The following is an 18,894-nucleotide window of genomic DNA, read 5'->3' on the forward strand; positions in this document are numbered from 1 at the left end:
CCTGCGGTGCCCCATCAAATCCTAACAACCGTCCCGAGGTGATGACGATATCCATTATGAATCCTAAGTTAAGAGGTAGTTGACAAAAAACAACTTACAAAAATTATTAAATATCAACTTACAAAGATTAATTATATATTTAGCCCGAAGGTACTATGGCAGGTCGCCAGCCGTTAACATAAAGTAAATTCCCGCACGAAGATCCGCTTTAAAGTCCTGTACTGCTCGAGGGAAAAACGAATTCCAATGCACACCCTCCAGGCAAAATATCTCTCCTATTTAATCATTTCCATCCAACTTGCATACATACTGATGTTCTATGCATGGGCGTACCCAGCGGGGGGCAGGAGGGGGCAGCTGCCCCTGCCCTTGCCCCCTAGATGTAAAAGTTAATGTAAGTTCAAAACGAAAGTTTCGAAAAAATGTTCTTCAAATCCAAGAAAAGTGATATTAGTATAAAGCATGTGATTAAAATAAAAATATTTTATTTTTGTGCTAACAATTTTAAAAATTAATAAAGCACTTTCATAATTTGCTTGAAATTTTGGTTTCCTCAACCTTTTTATGTTAGAACTTGAACGACCGCGGCCTACCCCCTTCTAGTTTTAATCCTGGGTACGCCCTTGTTCTATCTAAGATGATGTTTTCTCAGCCGCTCTGAAAAGTATTTGTTTAAAATTTCTCAATGAATGTTCAGGCTTGCATGTAGCCTATGAGTCTCTTACGTCTCCAAAACTGATTCCAGTAAAATCTGTATAAAGTCCCCTATTCGCTATGTATTCTTATTCTACTGGTATATTCTCTATTTATTTGCTAATTTTCTGGTGCATGGGAATCTTCACTCTTGCAGAAAGAATTTTAGTGTGCAGCTCATACCCATTAAATTTCTTAATTCCTTTCAGAGAGCTTTCATTCACAATCTCATGTGGTCTAGTGGCTAGGATATCTGGCTTTCACCCAGAAGGCCCGGGTTCGATTCCCGGCATGGGAACATTTTTTCCAGCTTTTGTAGCGGGTGGGTAACCTTCCAATCCACAGGCCGTGGGTTTGAACCCCGTCGTGTTGATTTTACACCTCGTAGGGCATGGGTGTGCTTGATTGCCCAGCTGGTAGAATTTTTCAGTATCGTTCTAATATTAATTACTTCACAGTCCTAAATAATGTTTTTATCTTCGATTTCACTTTTTCGCAATTTCAAGCGAAATAAATAAGCTTTGTGAAACTTGCTCATGCTCTGTTCAGGGGATGGGGATTATATTATTCAAGTGACTCATGTGTTTGCTTCCTATTTCAAGGACCTGTGTTCAAATCCCGAAAGTAGCGGAGAGAATGATCAAAGGAAGCTCTCTGCCTAAATACTATATGGAGGGAACTGTATCCCGCCCGTCGGATGGGACGCTGGGTCTTCGTCCCTTGAGCACATATCAATTGGAGCAGGCTATTGCTGAAGTCGACCATAGAATTCCTAACGTTACAACATTGTGAAAAATTAACGCTAGCCCTCCGTAGCCTCCCCTAAGGACCCTATACTGCCATAAAACAGGGTTTAGATGGAAGGTTGAGGTGTGAAGAAGAGTGCCCCCAACTAGGTATAGGTGTAAGTCATATGATAACAGATTTTTCATCTAACCATTATATGCAAATTCAAAATCTTTCTCAGCCGTGGCGGAAAGACTCAAAGAGCAAAGTGCCCCATCAAATCCAAACAGCTGTTCTAAAGTGATGAAGATATCCATGATATATTCTAAGATAAGTGGCAGTAGACTAACAACTTACAAGAAGCAGTCGTCCTCTCGCTGAAAAAAAGCTCAGAAGGCTTTCGCATTCAGCAGTGAGTAGTGGTGGAGATTTTTCCCTTAAGCACCCGAATGTAAGCTGCTTACAATTTTTTAAATCTTGCGCTAGCGTTTTGTCCGTTCAAAGCTTTTTCTAGTCAGTATTTTGAATTGTCGTCTCGAGTTTGAAAAAAATCATATTTTATTCACCGATGCCAAGGAGAGCATGGTAACTTTGCGTGCACAGTGCTTAATTCGTTATCGGAGAGTTCCAGGGTTGCTTCTGTGTGTGAAATTTGGACGCTCCCAAAGAAAAATTCTTACGGTGGGAGGTGGTCAAGAAAATTAATTCGATCCCTGCATGAGCGGAATTAACACGTCTGTGCCTCAATCCATTGTAATGTCTACCTTCACTTATGTAAACTTTAAATTGAAAGAAATACTGAGTGAGATAGTAATCGGAGACTACTCGGGTTCGCCACAGAAGGAGAAGCCGGCCCTGATATGGACAGCAGGACACCGGTGAACCACCCGCGCTGCGGCGTTGGTGAGTATCGCTGTCCGTCTTTATTTTATTGGCCCCTTTGATCATGTTCGTGAATAGGTTTGCCCAATTATACTCTTTACTATTGAAGTAGTCGGCTTCAGGCCACTTACGTCACACAGTTTACTCTTTCAACTGAGGAGCACTTTTAGATTATTTTTTTAGCTACTTTTTTTCGGGTAACGCATGCGTAAAGGCCGTTTTACACGGGACACGGAATTGCGCAGGTTAGAGTCGCATTAATTTCTAAAATGGCGTGGAATTGCGCGAATGCATGAACGAAATTAGAACAGGGGCTATCTTGCCGTCTCGCATCCACGCATTCTCGCATGTGTTCTAGAAATTCACCGCTTTACACGACGCAATTTTGATTGCGCTTTCGCACGTACGTCAGATTGCGCAATTCCGGGTACCGTGTAAAACGGCCTTAACGAGAATAATGAGGTTATATTTTGCCTCAACAACGCATTTACGGTGAAAATGGTCAAAGTTCGGCCCAACAATATAGTTATGCAAAAATTAGTGGAACTGGAGCCAATCCTCTTGTCAAGTAGGTCTTCATAGAAGTCATAAGACTTAAATGTTTTTTTTTCGGAGCGCACCATTATATTCGGAGTCAGTATCTTTCTCATTCGTAGTGGAAAGGCTTTGGGGTTCCAATTAGCTCTAAATATCTAAAGGTGATGGTAACATTACTTGAGGTTTCAAATAATGCTATTGAGTCAAATGGTAAGATGTGGACGTGATTAATAATCACTGATTACCCTATTTTGAAAGCGTTGTTGGCTACAGTATCGCTATTAACCATACAATTGGGACGATCAATGACTTTTGGTATAACTTCACTCAGATCATTATACATATGGCATGTTGCACCCATCAGCACTGCCCGAGACTACCCGAATCGACAAATTAATAAATGCTAAATGCATTCAGGCACTAATACTACCTATGGCAAATAAATTATTTTCTTATGTGGAAAATATGAAGCTTGTTCATTTAACATAGAAGCACGAATTTTACGAAAGCAAGACCTGAATTCTTCAATTTTAATAGTAATACCTTTTTGATTTTTCTTTATCTAAAAATTCGTTATCTTTATTTTTTTGCTACTACATACGTATAGTTTCACTCAGCAATTCGAGTAATATTTCACTGTTGGTATTTTATTTTGTGTTTATTAATTTGATTTCGATGTATGCAGCCATTATGACACGACGCAATTAGATCTTGCGAAAGTTCGTCGACTATGAAGTAAATATTTGTTTCATTTTTTTAATTATAGTTCAGTTCTTTGATATTGGTTTCATTTTTTTACGCTGGTTACATTTATTTTTTGACCGGAACCCGACACATTCAATATTTTTGCCATTTAAATATTCTCTAGAAGAGTTCAAAATATAATAATTATGTTCAGATACTTTTATCATTCTAAGAAAGGGAAAATATTAATATAGTGCTGGATAGGTATGAAAAGTTGACAACTGTTAAGTAGAGATATTTGTTTAGTAGTTCAGCTTTTGCAGTTTATTTTGTGAATCACAATGCGGGAAATGAAATTTAACGTCATTTATTCCATTCTACTACTTTGTGTCCAACCACGGATTTGACATTATTGCAGAGCAATGCTGTATGATTTAACATTAATGATGCCATAATAATTTCAAAACCATGGTGTTAAATTAAGTATGAGTGTGGAATCCACAAAGTAAATTTTAATTTTTAGAGCTACAACGACCTACATAAGTGGCAGTTTCATCGTAAGCTTATATAGCCAGGATTCCTGAACTACTCTAAAAGACTATGGCTGAGCCTTTCTTGAATGTGTATGTATAATCATTATCGTTATTCAAGGCCAAAACATGTCTTAAGTATCCATCCTTATCGCCTTGCTCCGTTTTTTCTGCTAGCAACAGGAAGGCGTACACTTTGGTACGTATTTGGGAGTGAAGTGATTAAGCCATTTAATCGAACGCGTCCGCTGGTTCAAGAGTGGTTCTCAAGGTTAAAAACGCTGCTTTACGACTTCGGAATCCACTTCCCAAACGTTCTAGACCCTTGTGAATACGTTATTGCCCATGAGATACCACTCATTACGAGCCTGTTTTAGTCACCAAGGGAGACTTTAACTTGCCAGGGTTACAAATGGCAATTCTTCGCATTCGGCTATCATCACGCCGTAGAACTTGAAAGGCTTTGAAGGGAGTCAAAATGGTCCAGTGCAAAGTATCCCCGCGGAGAAGACCGTTTCTCAGAAGAAAAATATTCCACCGATTAATCACTTCGTTCGACTCGGCTGTCCATACCAGCGAGGCGACCGCGTGTCTGACCGTAGCGTGGCGGGAAGGTATACGAGCAGCGTTTCTTTATCGTTTTGCCGCTCCGCGTCTTTCTTCTTCTTTTATTTTGAATTTCTGGTCCGATGCAGACTAGAAGGTTGTAATATACTGAAGGGGGCACCTCTGGTTTCGAGCGTGGAGCGAAGTGTGGCTGGAATGAGGGTGCTTGGGTAGAATAAGCCACGCCTACTTTGACCAAAACATTGGCAATCTCATGAGGGCACACGTTATTTTTGGTAAAATTTTTGGTATAAAATCGATAATGCATTAAAATAATCTATGGAACGCACACAGTAAAGGTTCTTTAATTGCTCTATTGGTAGGATTCGCAAAGTTATGTCTTAAGCATATTTTCCCGGGAAAATTTTATTACCAATCACCACAGTTATGTTCTACAACCAACTTAGCTGAAATTAATATTTTACGAGTGTAAGCTATTCATTTTCCTGCACCTATACTAGTACTTCATTTCATTATAGCCAATGGTAATCTAACAATTACAATACAGAATTGTAGTTTCAAGGATATCCCCACCAGTACAGTGGCTAGCAGGACACAGTGTTTATACAGGCTGGGGCAGCATAATTTCCTTCATTGTAATGCGCGGCACTCGGTCGGTTGGTGTCGTAGCAGAGCTCTTGTGGTCTTGTTCGTCAAGCAGTACTATAAAGTTTTATCGAAGCAAAGTTCAATTCACCATCATGCGTTGGAATACTGAGGAGCGTGCGTTTGCCGTTGAGGCCCACTTTTCGAGCGGACGTTCTGTGATCGCAACCCAGCAGGAATGTTACAGGAATTCTTTTTCCCACGGATAAATGGGTTGTACTTGTGGGACATTTGGATCCAACAAGACGGTGCAACAGCACACACTGCAAGAGCATCGATGCCTATTTTGAGGGAGCAGTTCCCAGAACACCTTATCTCAATCAGGGGCGATTTCCAGTTGCCAGCCTGATCTCCTGATTTGTCCCCTTGTGATTTTTTTCTATAGGGTTTTCTGAAATCCCATGTTTATGTGAACCGTCCAAGGACCCTAAAAGATTTAAAGAACAACATCCGGCAAGAAATTGCCAACACAACGCCTGCTATGCTTCAAAAGGTCATAAAAAACACCAGAAATCGGTATATTTAATGTATCAAAATGGAGGACGTCATCTACATGATTCAAGACTATTCAAGATCTTCAAGACTATTTAAAACAAAACTTTAGATATGCACCTACATTGTAAAAAACAAATAAAGTAGCACATTCCACTTTGCGTAGAACAAAATAGCTCAGCCAACTCAATATTTCAGTCAGAGACCAGGTCCAAAACTAGTCAAACTAAGATGGCGGAATTCTGACCAGGCAGAATACTCGGAAACAGCGCCTCCAGATAGTCCAACCTCCTTGATATCTGCGAAGCTACCGCGTGTCGGACCGTAACGTGGCGGGAAGGTATTAGAGACTCAAATCACCGATGGCGGCGCTCAAGGCGCTGACGTAATTTGCCAATATGGCCGATGCATCAAGGATAAGGTTGTGATGATAACATTGGTGTAATAGGATGAATCGTAGGGCCTTAGCGAAAAACAAAGTATAAAATGGCAAGGAAGGTTTTTCTTGGTTATGAGGATGCTGTTTGATGCTTAGGGAAAACAGCAAATAGCTATAAAGATTTAGTGATAAATTATAACTGAAATATCTGCTACCTCACGGCGATTACTCAATGTGTTCCTAATAACCCTTAATGCGTGATTCTGATAAAAAAACTACAATGCGTAGCAGGGTAGAAAAGAAAAATGTAATGCTTCTATTACCTTACGCCTTTAACCTGCATACCACTCAGCGGCGTAGCCAGGAATTTTGTTCGGGAGGGAGGGCAAAATCAGGAGGAAAACGTTTGAACAACAGGTTACTAATTGTAAGTAGAGGGTTTTGAACGCTTTTCATAATCAAAAAGCTGCATTTTTCAAAATCTTTTGTTAATTCATGCTTTTACAATAAATTGGATTTCTTTTATGATGCAAAGTAAGTGAGCCTTTGTATTTCGGGGGGGAGGCCGGACCTGCCGAACCCCGCTCCCCCCCCCCCCCCCCCCCCCCCCGCTCGCCACGCCACTGATACCACCGTTACAGCAAAAGATGAATTTTAGCAGTGAATAGTACCTAACTAAAAAGCATTATACATAAATATTAATGCATAACAAATATTACTTCTGACGTTATAATAGCTTAATACCAACAATATAACTATAGAAATCATAAAATATACAAAAATGCCCATGATTTGTCAACGTGATTTCCTTAGGTGACTGCTTGGTATCCTCGGAGCTGTACTTCCAAATTCGGCCGATAGTTCTCGGCGTCTCACTTGTCTGGATTCTCGAATACGCGCAGCACTTCTTTCTTGTTTCGCCGCTCTTCGTCCTTCTTTTTTTAGTTTGGATTTGTGGTCCGCTTCAGACGTTCCGACGGCATGCCTCCCCCTGTGTATTCATGAAAACGCCCACTATCCTTATCTAATCCTACTGCCTCCTATGGTGGAGGCATTCCTTTTGCATTAGGGTGTGGTAAGGCATACGCATTCTTCTTTTTTTCTCCGATAAATATATATACATACATTTGCCTCTTCCAAATCCCTATCGCAATGTCATTCCACCTTCGAAATGTTCCACTGTCTGCGCTCCCTTGCTCTTGTCGCGAAAACCGGTCGAATACTTGCGCACCTGCGCGCTTGAAGATAAACGATTCGCTTGCATTCATACCCCCATACCCCTTCACTGATGTGCAGAATCGAGACAAAATTATTCACTCCATTGACTGGGCTGCACCAGGAAGCTTCTAGCAGAGGCTTACGCATTCAGGGGCATTTTTTATCAGATTCCATCGGCTGAAGAGAGGAAGATATTCAAGGAAATAAGACGGAGTAGTATAAAGGCCTTCTCCCACGATATATTAACACGTACGAGTTAATGTCTGACTGCGTGAATAATTTTGGTGGACCGGAACGGAGCAAGTACGAATGCATGAATAAAATTAGGAACGGTTCTATTATCAGGCAAAGTATTCGCACAATTAGGGTGGTTACACGGCACATTTTGGCGCTCATTCTTGAGTATGTTTAGATAATAATAAATTGGACGAGCTAATGCACCGTGTAAACAGTGCTACGTCTAACTGTTTCATCGATAGAATCTAGAAATTGATATTCAACGCACTTCCCATGACCAGATCGACTTGAAATATTGCGCACTTGCTTTCTTCTGATGAAAATACAATACTTAGTAATTAGGCATTAGAAATTTTGTTCCATTTGGCTCTTATTATTTTTTATCACATACTAACCGCTTAAGAGAGGAATATATCCAAGGAAATAAACCGGACTAGTACTTTTGCCACGAATCCGCATTCATATTTCTGCACCACGTTGTATTATTCTTGTCGCTGTGATGCGGTATCAATGATAAAAATATTATAATAGAGCTTTGTGTGAAAGAGTTAAACGTAGCTGATTTTGTGGGCATATATTTAATCCTGCGTATATAATATTGAGTACCCAAAATTTCACCACTACTTCAGTATTGTATTCTGTGACTCAATGGCATGGTTTTATGATGAACTCTTATTCCATGGATACGAACGAACTCAATTTAGCAGATATTATAGGAACAATATTATTTTCAATATTTACCGTATGTGTTATCCCATTTGCTAAAAACCATTTCTGGTATTCACTACTGACGTCATTTCTTTGATTTCATTGATGGCTGTGTCTACGTAAAATTTTGAAAATTAGGGGTGACAAAACACAGCCTTGTCTCACACCCAGTCTAATACTTGATTCAGAATACATCTACTGCAGTTATATGTCTTGTCTTGCCAATTCTGGGTATGTTTGTAGGTGGTATAAAGATTACAGACTAGTCATCATCATCGTGTAAGGGTTGTGTAAAGTATGCATTGGTATTCAGTACACAGCCATTATTTTCTTTTACTCGACCCTGGAATATTGATCATCCCTCTCACAATGGGTTTCATTCGTATTCTACCGTGTGCCTTTGCAGCAGTTTCAAAGGAGGGTGCATGAATGATCGCTCAAGTATGCGTCATAGCACATGTTCCAGTTGGTTACCAACCAGAGTGCAACAGACTGAGGCATCCTTTTATGTAGACGACAGCTATCAAAGTCAATGCCTCTTCTTCAATGGGTGCAAGGTGTAATATGCATACCATAACACATAATCCGCAAGTAATCTCTTACGATAGCCTATCTCCTGTGAGAGATGTAAGCAGTCAGGTAAAATTTCAAAATTGAATATGAAAAACAAATTGAACTTCGATACCAACTCTCGGTATTTCGGAATGTCCAAGTAGGTTTGCCTTTAAATTAATTTAAAATTTTGCCTTACCATAAAAAAAACGCTTCGTTAATTCCACATCGGCCTATCTTGACGAAAATATTTTTCAATGCTTTTAGACAGAGCGAATAATGTGAGTGAACATATATCTGTTAATAAATGCGAGTCGTCGTGCCGCATATCATACAAAAAAATTTTCCCAATTAATTTTGTAAATACATTAGCGTAATTGTTTTCCGAGATAGGAATAGAAATGAGAAGACATAATATCTATTTGATAATTTTCTAAGAAGGGAAGGTCTATGTGGTGAAACTACATGATTAACGTTGCATGGTCTAGCAATTTTTTCTTCATTGCACAGGAATATAATGGGAGCAGATTTTCAAAATTTGGCCAAAACTGAATTAAATGAATCAGTTATGAAATGTTTCGCAATTTTTCTCTAAATTCAATTTTTGGAAATAGATCATGATCAAATCAACGTAGCAATATCCTTGGAGGGATATTATTTTGCTGTGCCTATATTTTTCAATGATTCCTGGCTAACGTCATTCCCACGTAAATAAAACCGTGAATTTTTAAATTTGTTATGCAGATGCCAGTGGACAAGTGGAATAACGATTATAGCCAATGTATTGTAAAGAAAAATACCAGATAATTCTACATCTAAATAATACGCTGCAAGCCTCCTCAAGGGTATTTGGCAGGAAGTCAGTTTACATCAACATGCCGCATGTAATACTCTACGTCTTCGTAGTCATCTAATAAAGGCCGTAACAAATGCAGTGCATAGTATGCACAGTTGGTGTGAGCTCTCACTGATCATGCATTGCCCTATGCAAGTTGAATCAAACCATACAAAAAATTATTGAGTGTATACACATCCATACACTTGCATAAAACTAGTTAGATTCTGAAAATTAAAACGAGGGCCAACAAACCTAAACCAGAATGGGAAAAAAAGAATATAAATAAATGTATTTGGTACCTAGCGAGTATAGCGATTGTCTATTGGTTTATCTCTGCATAGAGCAATTAATTGTCGTCGTAATTGAAGGAAATTATACTTTTCGATCACATAAATGTAAATTAGGCACAAAACAACCCGTATATTTACACTCATTATTTCATCGCAGAGTACTGGGACGCTTATCCACTCAAATACTTACTTCACTTATGTGCCTTTTCTGATAATAAAATCACTATATAACCTCCAATTTTAGTGGATAAAGCGCTCATTTGATTTATTTCTTGGCGGTAAAAGTTTTTGTGTAATTGATGCATGATTGAAATGGTAAATAAAACTGTGAAAAGGTACGGAAAGCATGTTTAAACATAATGGTTACAACTAATTTACTTGAAGTGAAACCCAACCTTGACCATTGTATTCAGCGTTGAACGCGCATCTCTTACTATCCTTGATAGTCCTGGGAAGAGGTTTCTTTTGCTTTTAATCCTACCATACTTACCTGTTTCCTCTGGCGGACATGTTCCTTTTTATGCATTTTTTATCCCTGGATTACCTTTGCGAATGGAGTAGCGGAAGAATACTTGAAGACGAGGTTCTTTTGTGAGAAATGCTCGAGAGGATTACTCAACTACTTTGAAAACCTTCCCTTAAGATTCCCGTTCTCTTCAGCAAACCCGTCAAGTCGGAAGATCACTATACCGCGCCATGCTTACGCCGTCCACGTCGTCATTTGTTTCTTTTTTTTTTGAAGAGGGGTAGGGATACCCTTGATGCCGTGTACGGGGGATGAGGTTCGTCGCCTATTAAAAAAATTGATGGAAATATTCAAGGGGATTGTGGATCTGTGTCCTCGAGGGGCACCTCGTTTTTATTTTCAAGAGAGGACCGGTCGCCGGGCAAGGGTGGCATCGCTGTCTCCGGTCGTTCCAGCCCTCTCTCGCCCACACCCTTATATTGGCCCATCCCGCAAATCCGACCGCAAGAAATTCTCTCTCCCCCACCCTTTTAAGACTGTCCCACCCCAAGCTTGGGCTGATTAATGGGCTTAATGCTCCTCATTTTCGCTGTAAATTGCGGGAAATATTGGTCAAGTATCGAATAAATTGGACACTGTTATGCCCGAGTTCATCTTTATCTTCATGGTACACAGAAAATAATGATTTTTAAGGATATTTTTGCTGTAAATTACGGATAATGTTGGTAAAATGTAGAATAAATTGTACACTGTTATGCCTGCGTTATTTTTGTCTCCGTGGTGCACGGAAAATAATGATTTTTAATGATATTTGAAGACAGATGGTATTGTTGCTGTATGTTACAGAGATTATAGATAAAATGTCGAATACATTGGATACTGTTATGCCTGTGTTCATTTTTGTCTTTATGCGACACAGAAATTCTTTAATGAAAGAATTTCATTACTTTTATTTAAATAAAACGTACCGATGACCATCCTCTGATTCCGAAATTTTATCGCCAGCCAACCACTTTAAAAAAATCAAAAATATCACTCCAACTAAATCCATAAATCACTGATTGTCAATAACCTTTTTAATATGAGAGAAAATTTAGGAAATATGATCAAGCTATCAAGTTTCAAAAATAGCTTTAATATTTCAGAAGATCATCAAGAAATCATTTCTCCAGAAAATATTTAAAATACATTCTCTAAAAAGAGATATTTATCCTAAAAATTCATTAATTATTTAACTGTTGAGGACCTTTTTTTGAAACTAAACGTGTGGATCAGGCTGCAGCATCGGTACAGCACCTGAACGTGTTATAGGTACAGCTAAATTGCTGTTGACATAGCTATTGAAGCGACCAGTGGGGTTGTATTTAGATGTGGATATGAATTGTCCATCAAACAAGCTTATCTCCCCTGCGCGATGAAACCTCGAATTAGGCAGGGAGCATCTATAAACTCGAAGTATACGCTCTAGTATTTAATTGCTTCAGTAATTATTAATTGAGATGCCTTATTGGGATGGCTTACGGGGTAATATTTAGATGCAAATGCATTAGAGTGGACCTATGCATGAAAATGCGTGATAAAACAACCAAGACCCTGGTGAAAGCATTATTAATTGAGAAAAGAGATCTTTCAGAACGACAGTAAGAATACAATATTAGAACCCCAATATAATATTCCATGTCAGAAAGAGACGATAAATTAAGAGAGATATTTTGCTGAACGGATAGGTATGGGAATTCATTTTTCCCCCGAACAATAAAGGACTTTAATAATTGTTAGGCGGAACTTCGTCAGAGCAGTTCTTTTTTATTGTGAACGGATTGTGTCGTTACAGAGTATGTAAAATGATATGCAAGATTATTAGTATCACTCGACACGCAATCTCATGATAGCCACAGGGATATTGAGGTGGCTAGCGGGGTAGTATTAAGATGTAGATTAGAGTTATGAACTTTCTCATAAATTTCCTTTTTAATTGTATACGACTGGTGTCCTGACACCCCGCCATAGGCCTATTTAAGCGGCTTTCGGGTTAATATGTAGATTTAGATACATCAGAGTGAAAGTATGCATGAAAATTTGTGATATACAACCCCTGACTCCGGTGGCTACATTAGCAATTGATAACAGATATATTTCAGAGCGATAGGAAGGACATTATTTTATAACCTCTCTAAATTATCAGGTCCAACAGATACGATAAGTTAAGAGAGATAGATTTATGGATACCAGGACTAGCCACGGATATAAATTTTACGGGAGACACCCGCAATGCACAATTGTGCGAAAAATTCACAAAGAAAAAATCGTTCGCCTTGACCAAGATTCGAACCCGGATCCCCCGATTTCCGGTCGAGTGGTTTAGCCAGTTAAGCTACCGAGGCGACCACTGGGGATTCCACAGGGAGAACGACTCCTCGGTAGATGAACCGGCTAAAGGATATGGAAGTGTTTGGCAATTGAGGGAGAGGTAGGATTAACCAGAATCCTAAATTAAATAAAAATAAGATAAAAAAGAAAAGGCTTAATAACAGAGTAATACCGGAAATTGGGGGATCCGGGTTCTAATCCTGGTCAAGGCGAATGATTTTTTCTCTGTGGATTTTTCGCTAAATAAGAGAGATATTTTGCATCAGGAATCGGTATGGGTATTCGTTTTTCCCCAGACAATAAATTACTTCATTAAATTCTAGGCGGAACTTCAGCAGAGAATTTACTTTTTATTTGCATATAAGGGTGGTGTTCTAACACTCCATGCCAAGCGCCTATAGAAGTGGCTAACAGGGTAGTATGTATATTTAGATGTTTACTGCACAATTTAAAAAAAATCGAAGAAATAGCTTTAGCAACCCTTATAACTGGCAAGAAAAGCATTAATTCCAAGACGAAATTAAAGGAGTGATTAGTTTTCGTTTTCCCTTGAACATTAAAGGACTTTAACCTTTCGTTAGGCACAATAATGGAATTGCTGAGTTGGTAATATCAAGTCCCTTGAGCGAGGCGTGGACACGGGGTGGATTGTGGGTCGGGGGAAGCCAGATTGACCTTGTCCTCCACCCAGCGACCCTCATCCCCGTCTTTAAGGTCTCGTCTCTCCTTTCACTTTTTCCCATCCCAACCCACTCCTTCCCCAACACGCCCACTTCCTGCGACAGTGGGACCTTTCCCCCCAACCCCTGTCCCCAGCCCCGCCCGTCGCATCCATATCAACGACGTCGTCATGCGTCACTTAATACAGCATAACGCCCCATTTGGATGGGACATGCTGTTCGACGCCGTCATGAATTCGCAAAATATTAAAAAATGTTATGTATTTCATTGAAATAAATATTTGCAATTTTTCCGCGATAATAAAATTTATTACGACCTATATTTCGATGTTTCTACGCCATCATCAAGGTGATGTAGTCACATCCAGTGGCGGATCTATGCCAAGGGGGCTATTCGATATTCCAGACAAGAGAGACGCTATCTAGCGGCCGAATTCGGAAGTACAGGTTGAGGGATACCCCTATTAGCATTCAGCAGGAGCACGTTGAGATTCAGTGTTGTGAGCAGTTTTTTGAGATTTAAAACCTTCCCCCCCCTTTGGGCATCCGATTTACTCTAGATAGAATGGTAATTCGGACACCCACTACTGCTGGTAGGCTAACCCCTACTTAGCCCTCCTTTGTCCCCATTCTGGATCCACCACTGGTAACATCGAAATAAATATTATAATCGTGGTAAATCTCAAATATTTATTTACATATGTAAAAAATTTAAAAAAGAAATTGTCGGCCTCAGTGGCGGCGGGGATAAGTGTTCGCATACCATACCGGAGGTCGAGGGTTCGAGTCCCGCCTGGATAGATTTCCCCTTCCAGGACATGGGTGTGTGTGATCATCTGTTGCTGATTGTTTAAACTCCCGATGTAAAGGCCACATGTTGTGCTGTTTTCGGTAGTAATTGATATAAATAAAAAAATCCATTTCTTCACGCGTGAATCATTGGATTTAATTTAATTTATTTTTTTATCTACATTTGCATAGTACCCTGCGAACCACTTCGAGGATGTTTGGCAGGGGGTGATTTTACTGCAGCGTACAGCTTTCGATCTTCAGGATCCTGGGAGTACCAAATCTACATTATATCCTACGAGCCAGGGTGATTGGAAGGGTGTAAATATCGTCAAGCAATACAATACGCTTTCGTAGTCACCGAAAATAAAGCCATAACTCACGTACATGCCTGCAAGTGGTGTGAGTCTCACCGATCATGCATTTTAGCATGCAAGTTGACACCAAACATACAATAAATACAGAATTATTATTATTATTATTAATTATTATACATGGATAAATATCCATGTCGCTGCATAAAACTAGGTAGAAGCCGGAAAAATTACAAGGACCAAAAAAACTAAAACCAGAAAATGTAAAAAAAATATGGGAAACATTGATTTGGTCGACTTAGCGCAGCGATTATTAAATTTATGGCACATTTTTTACTATCCCTGATGTTCATAGAAAAGAACGAAATCTTCGCCCAATTTATAAAAAAAATGTTTTATTTCATATACAGTGAAACCGTGAAACTTGTATTAAGCGACTACGTACGGTTCCTACGGGAAAAGGTCGTCATCGGGGTTAGCCGTTGAACAGGGGTGAAGTGGTTCGGATGGCGTGTATCTTATAATACAGCGTGTTTCATGAGGAATGTGTAGTACTTCGGGAGGTGTTAGTGGAGTCAATAAAGAAATTTTTGTCCTATGAACATGAGGGCGCATCTCCTTAGTTACTCAGCTATGGCAACGCAAACATTTTTTGAATGCAATTTGCAGTTACTATAATAACGGTTTTTCATCGACACCCAGTATTTCCGACATTTTATTTTATACTCTGGATTTCTAAGAACATTAAATAACTGAGGTTGGACGAAAATGTGTTATTATACCTGTCTGAAAAAGTTAATCTCAAAATGGGTGAGATTGCATAATCGTATTGTTGATGCTTGCTCAAAGCTCTCGCTAATTAAGTTCAAAGATTAACTGCTTCAGACAATTATAATCGGACAATTCTTTCGGACTCAGATTGTATCATTTTGTCTATCAATGATATTGCTTTTGTAATTTATCTCCAAAAGGAATAATAATGAACCAATAATACTTCCATAGAGTACACCAGATCGCCGTTCACCGTATCTAAACAAACGCCATCTAGAACTACCCTTATTCGGGGAAGTTTTTTATTAGTTTAATGGTTGCCCATAATGTATGTTACGTTCATATCCTCTCGAAAGTAGGGTTTGCTTTCAGATTCAATTGTGTTAGACTCACTTCCTTGCGATTCGCTGGACTCCTTTCATTGCCTAGAGATTGAAATTATTTTAGGCGGAACAGGGCTGTCCTCTTCTCTCCACTAGATACGAAAATAAAAACACGAAAACACTACCTGCAGTTACGGAAACAATTTCGGCTGACCTTCCTCAAAGATCAGCTCTCTCATATTGGATTCTTTCTGCAGAATTTCCAGAGGAAAATTAGGCTTTGTCTCACAATTTGTGAAAAAGTCCGCGCGCAAATTTAAAATCTAATCACGTAGCATTTTTCGCCGAAACGCCCACCCACGCTTTTTCTATTGTCTTCCCTTCCCAATGGAACATCTCTTGGTGAAATATTTTTTTCCCTCAATCTCACGTTTCGGCCAGGTCGGGATTCCTTCCGCCTCCGTCGGCCCTTCCTACTCGACTTTAAAATGGCTGGCACGTGATGAAATTCGACCCTTATGTTCTAGTATCCATCAATGCCGCGCGCCCGGGGACGGGAAATCGATTAACGAAAAAAAAACAAACAAGCACAAGCGATGGAAGCTCAAATCGACCAACGGAGAAGGTCGGAGATTTTTTTACGACAAGAATCGTGACGGGATGTGAATCATTTTGCGTCGAAAAATAGCGATTCGCTAATTTGTACAGATGCGAAATGTAATGCTCCCTCATTAATATGGCACTTCGCTTATCCGGCCCTGCCAGCAATACGACGTTTTTATATAGGCAGCTACCAAGCGGCTAACATGGTAATTTCGAGCGCAGGCATCCCCCGAGTTACGTGAGAGATGCGTTCTGGCAGACTCTGCGTAAGTAGAAATTTACGTAAGTAAGTCGAAAATTCTGCGTTATTGCTTCAGAGATTTCGATCGGTGTGGTGAATTCTCGGCGAAGTTTCATTCAATTCACTGCAATAATCATGAACTCCTCCACGTATTCTTACATTATTATTAACAGAATCAATAAACATTAATATATTGTCTGAGAGTTGCATCTCGAGCATTGCCAATCAAAATGCGTAACATTATTCCCCAAATTGACCGATCGCGTGGATTCGGGAAAGTACGGTATCTCTACGCTACATTTATAAACTGAATGCATACTTAATTCAATGGATTCAATTGAATGAAATTAATTTTTAATGAAATCGCATAATGAATCAATTTAGGGAGAAGGGCTTACTGACAATGAGAAGGGACACTTGCACGAATAGTCCCGCAGTGGAAAGTGAGGGATAAGTAGCTATTGTAGTTTTACTTTACGTTAACACTTCAATTGCGAGTATACACTAATGTAGTGTGTAATACAATATATTATATAAATGTATGTATTCAATAAGGTATAGCTTCTTTCTTTCAATTGCGTCCTTATTAGTGATTTTCAGAATTCCGAGAGACCACTGTATTCATAGAAGAGCTTTCCTAGTTCAAATTTTCCGTGTACCCACGTTTACCGCCATTGCGTCATTTAAGTATTTGGACTTTAATTTACTTTCATTTCAATATGTGTTTTTGTTGACCGAATTTTGGCCAAAAATAATGGTCCCCATATACTTACAGTCAGTAATAATAAAGTAATACATATATCATGAATTTTATACTAGTGCTATTTTATTTCCAAAAGCTTGGTACTATTCTTTCTCAGTAATAAGTTACATTAAAGATTTATTGGAGATAGGTTTGGATGGATCGAGTACCTATTTGTCGGAGAGAGGATGCTTAAAATTGTTAACGGAAAGAATGCAAAATATTTGGGAGGTGGGCTCGAGGAGAAGGTGGTTTCTGGGTAATATATTATGGAATATTCCCTGTTGAGAACAAAAGAGAAGTTGAGGAGAGAAGGATCGACCGGGGTGATTAGTGAATTGCTTCTTGTAAACCGGTGGGATAATAATAAAAACGGAACAAATTTTCAGAATTAAATTCCACCCATTGAGATCTATAACTGTCCTACTTTTGTTGCACACTTTTAATATATTAATATTGGTTTACTGAACCTCGTCATTACTCCTTATTCTCTACCTGATCTATTAATTTCTATATGGTTTTCAATCATCGTCTTTTTCCGTGTTAACGCAATATACCTATCTTTTTTTTCCTTAGGTCATTTTTTTCTTGGTTTTTTACCTAAATTACATTCCTGCCATGTCTAATGATGTCAATCCACTTTTTTCTTTGCCATGTAGGTTTTTTTATGTGAATTTTTTCTTATTCATCTGCATACCTCCTCAGCAATCACCCTATTTATTTTAGAGGCAAATATTATTTCTTAAATTTTTTTTCGGTGCTTACATTTCTGATTCCTCAGGCATTGGGAGGGCGTTTTGGTAATGCGTGCTTAGGGTTTGGCATTTATAATTTTCTCTCCTTTATACTATGGCAGTAGCAAATTTTTTTTTCGTCTTCAATACCTTTCATCCTCTTTAGAGTGTTTCTATTCTTCATTAACCAGTTCGTACATTTTGCTCAGCAATTTTCATGTTCTATTAGATAAAATCAAGAGCAGTGTATGTTCTGACGTAACCAGCCATATCTTACGAACGCTAAAATACTACGGAAGACCATATCATATAGATAAAATAAAAGAAATTGCGAATATGACTGGCAGATTCAGAATGTCTTTTTCATGGATCAATAAGAGATTATAACGGCAGCGACAGAACTCACAAATAGATTTGAGGACTTGCGTCGTAGCGCACTAACTTATGCATACCTTAATGTATGTTTCTGAATTTTCTTATTATTTCTAACAGTATATTTTATGTGTTCCAGCTTTATTGACAGAAAATCAAAATGACCATTTCACAAGTTTTTTATTCTTGCATGAATGTGGTAACATAATATTTAACACGCGTAACGTTTTTGTATCATGTGGTGTGCATGTGAGAATATGTTGCATGCTGCATGATGGTGATTTGATCAACCCCTGACAAACACCCTAGAGGTGGCTCGTAGTGTGTTCATCTACATCTACATAATACCCCGCAAGCCGCCTAAAAGGCGTGTGGCAGATTGTGTTAGGACAACGGCCGTTCTTACAAATTAAAGGAAGTGCTCCAAGGAAATTAGGACTAGTATTTATTAAAGTCCTTTATGGTTCGGGGGAAAACGAATTCCCATATCTATCCGTTCGGCAAAACATCT

The 18,894-nt window shown here is 39.0% G+C and overlaps 1 non-coding gene across 1 annotated transcript; it reads left to right on the top strand.

Moving 5' to 3' along the window:
* The first annotated feature begins 919 nt into the window (after window positions 1–919).
* On the top strand, window positions 920–991 carry Trnae-uuc. The gene has a single exon. It is a non-coding gene; the product is annotated as a tRNA-Glu (tRNA).
* Window positions 992–18,894: the final 17,903 nt, after the last annotated feature.

This window comes from Ischnura elegans, chromosome 12 (assembly GCF_921293095.1).
Source record: "Ischnura elegans chromosome 12, ioIscEleg1.1, whole genome shotgun sequence".
NCBI classification, from domain to species: domain Eukaryota; kingdom Metazoa; phylum Arthropoda; class Insecta; order Odonata; family Coenagrionidae; genus Ischnura; species Ischnura elegans.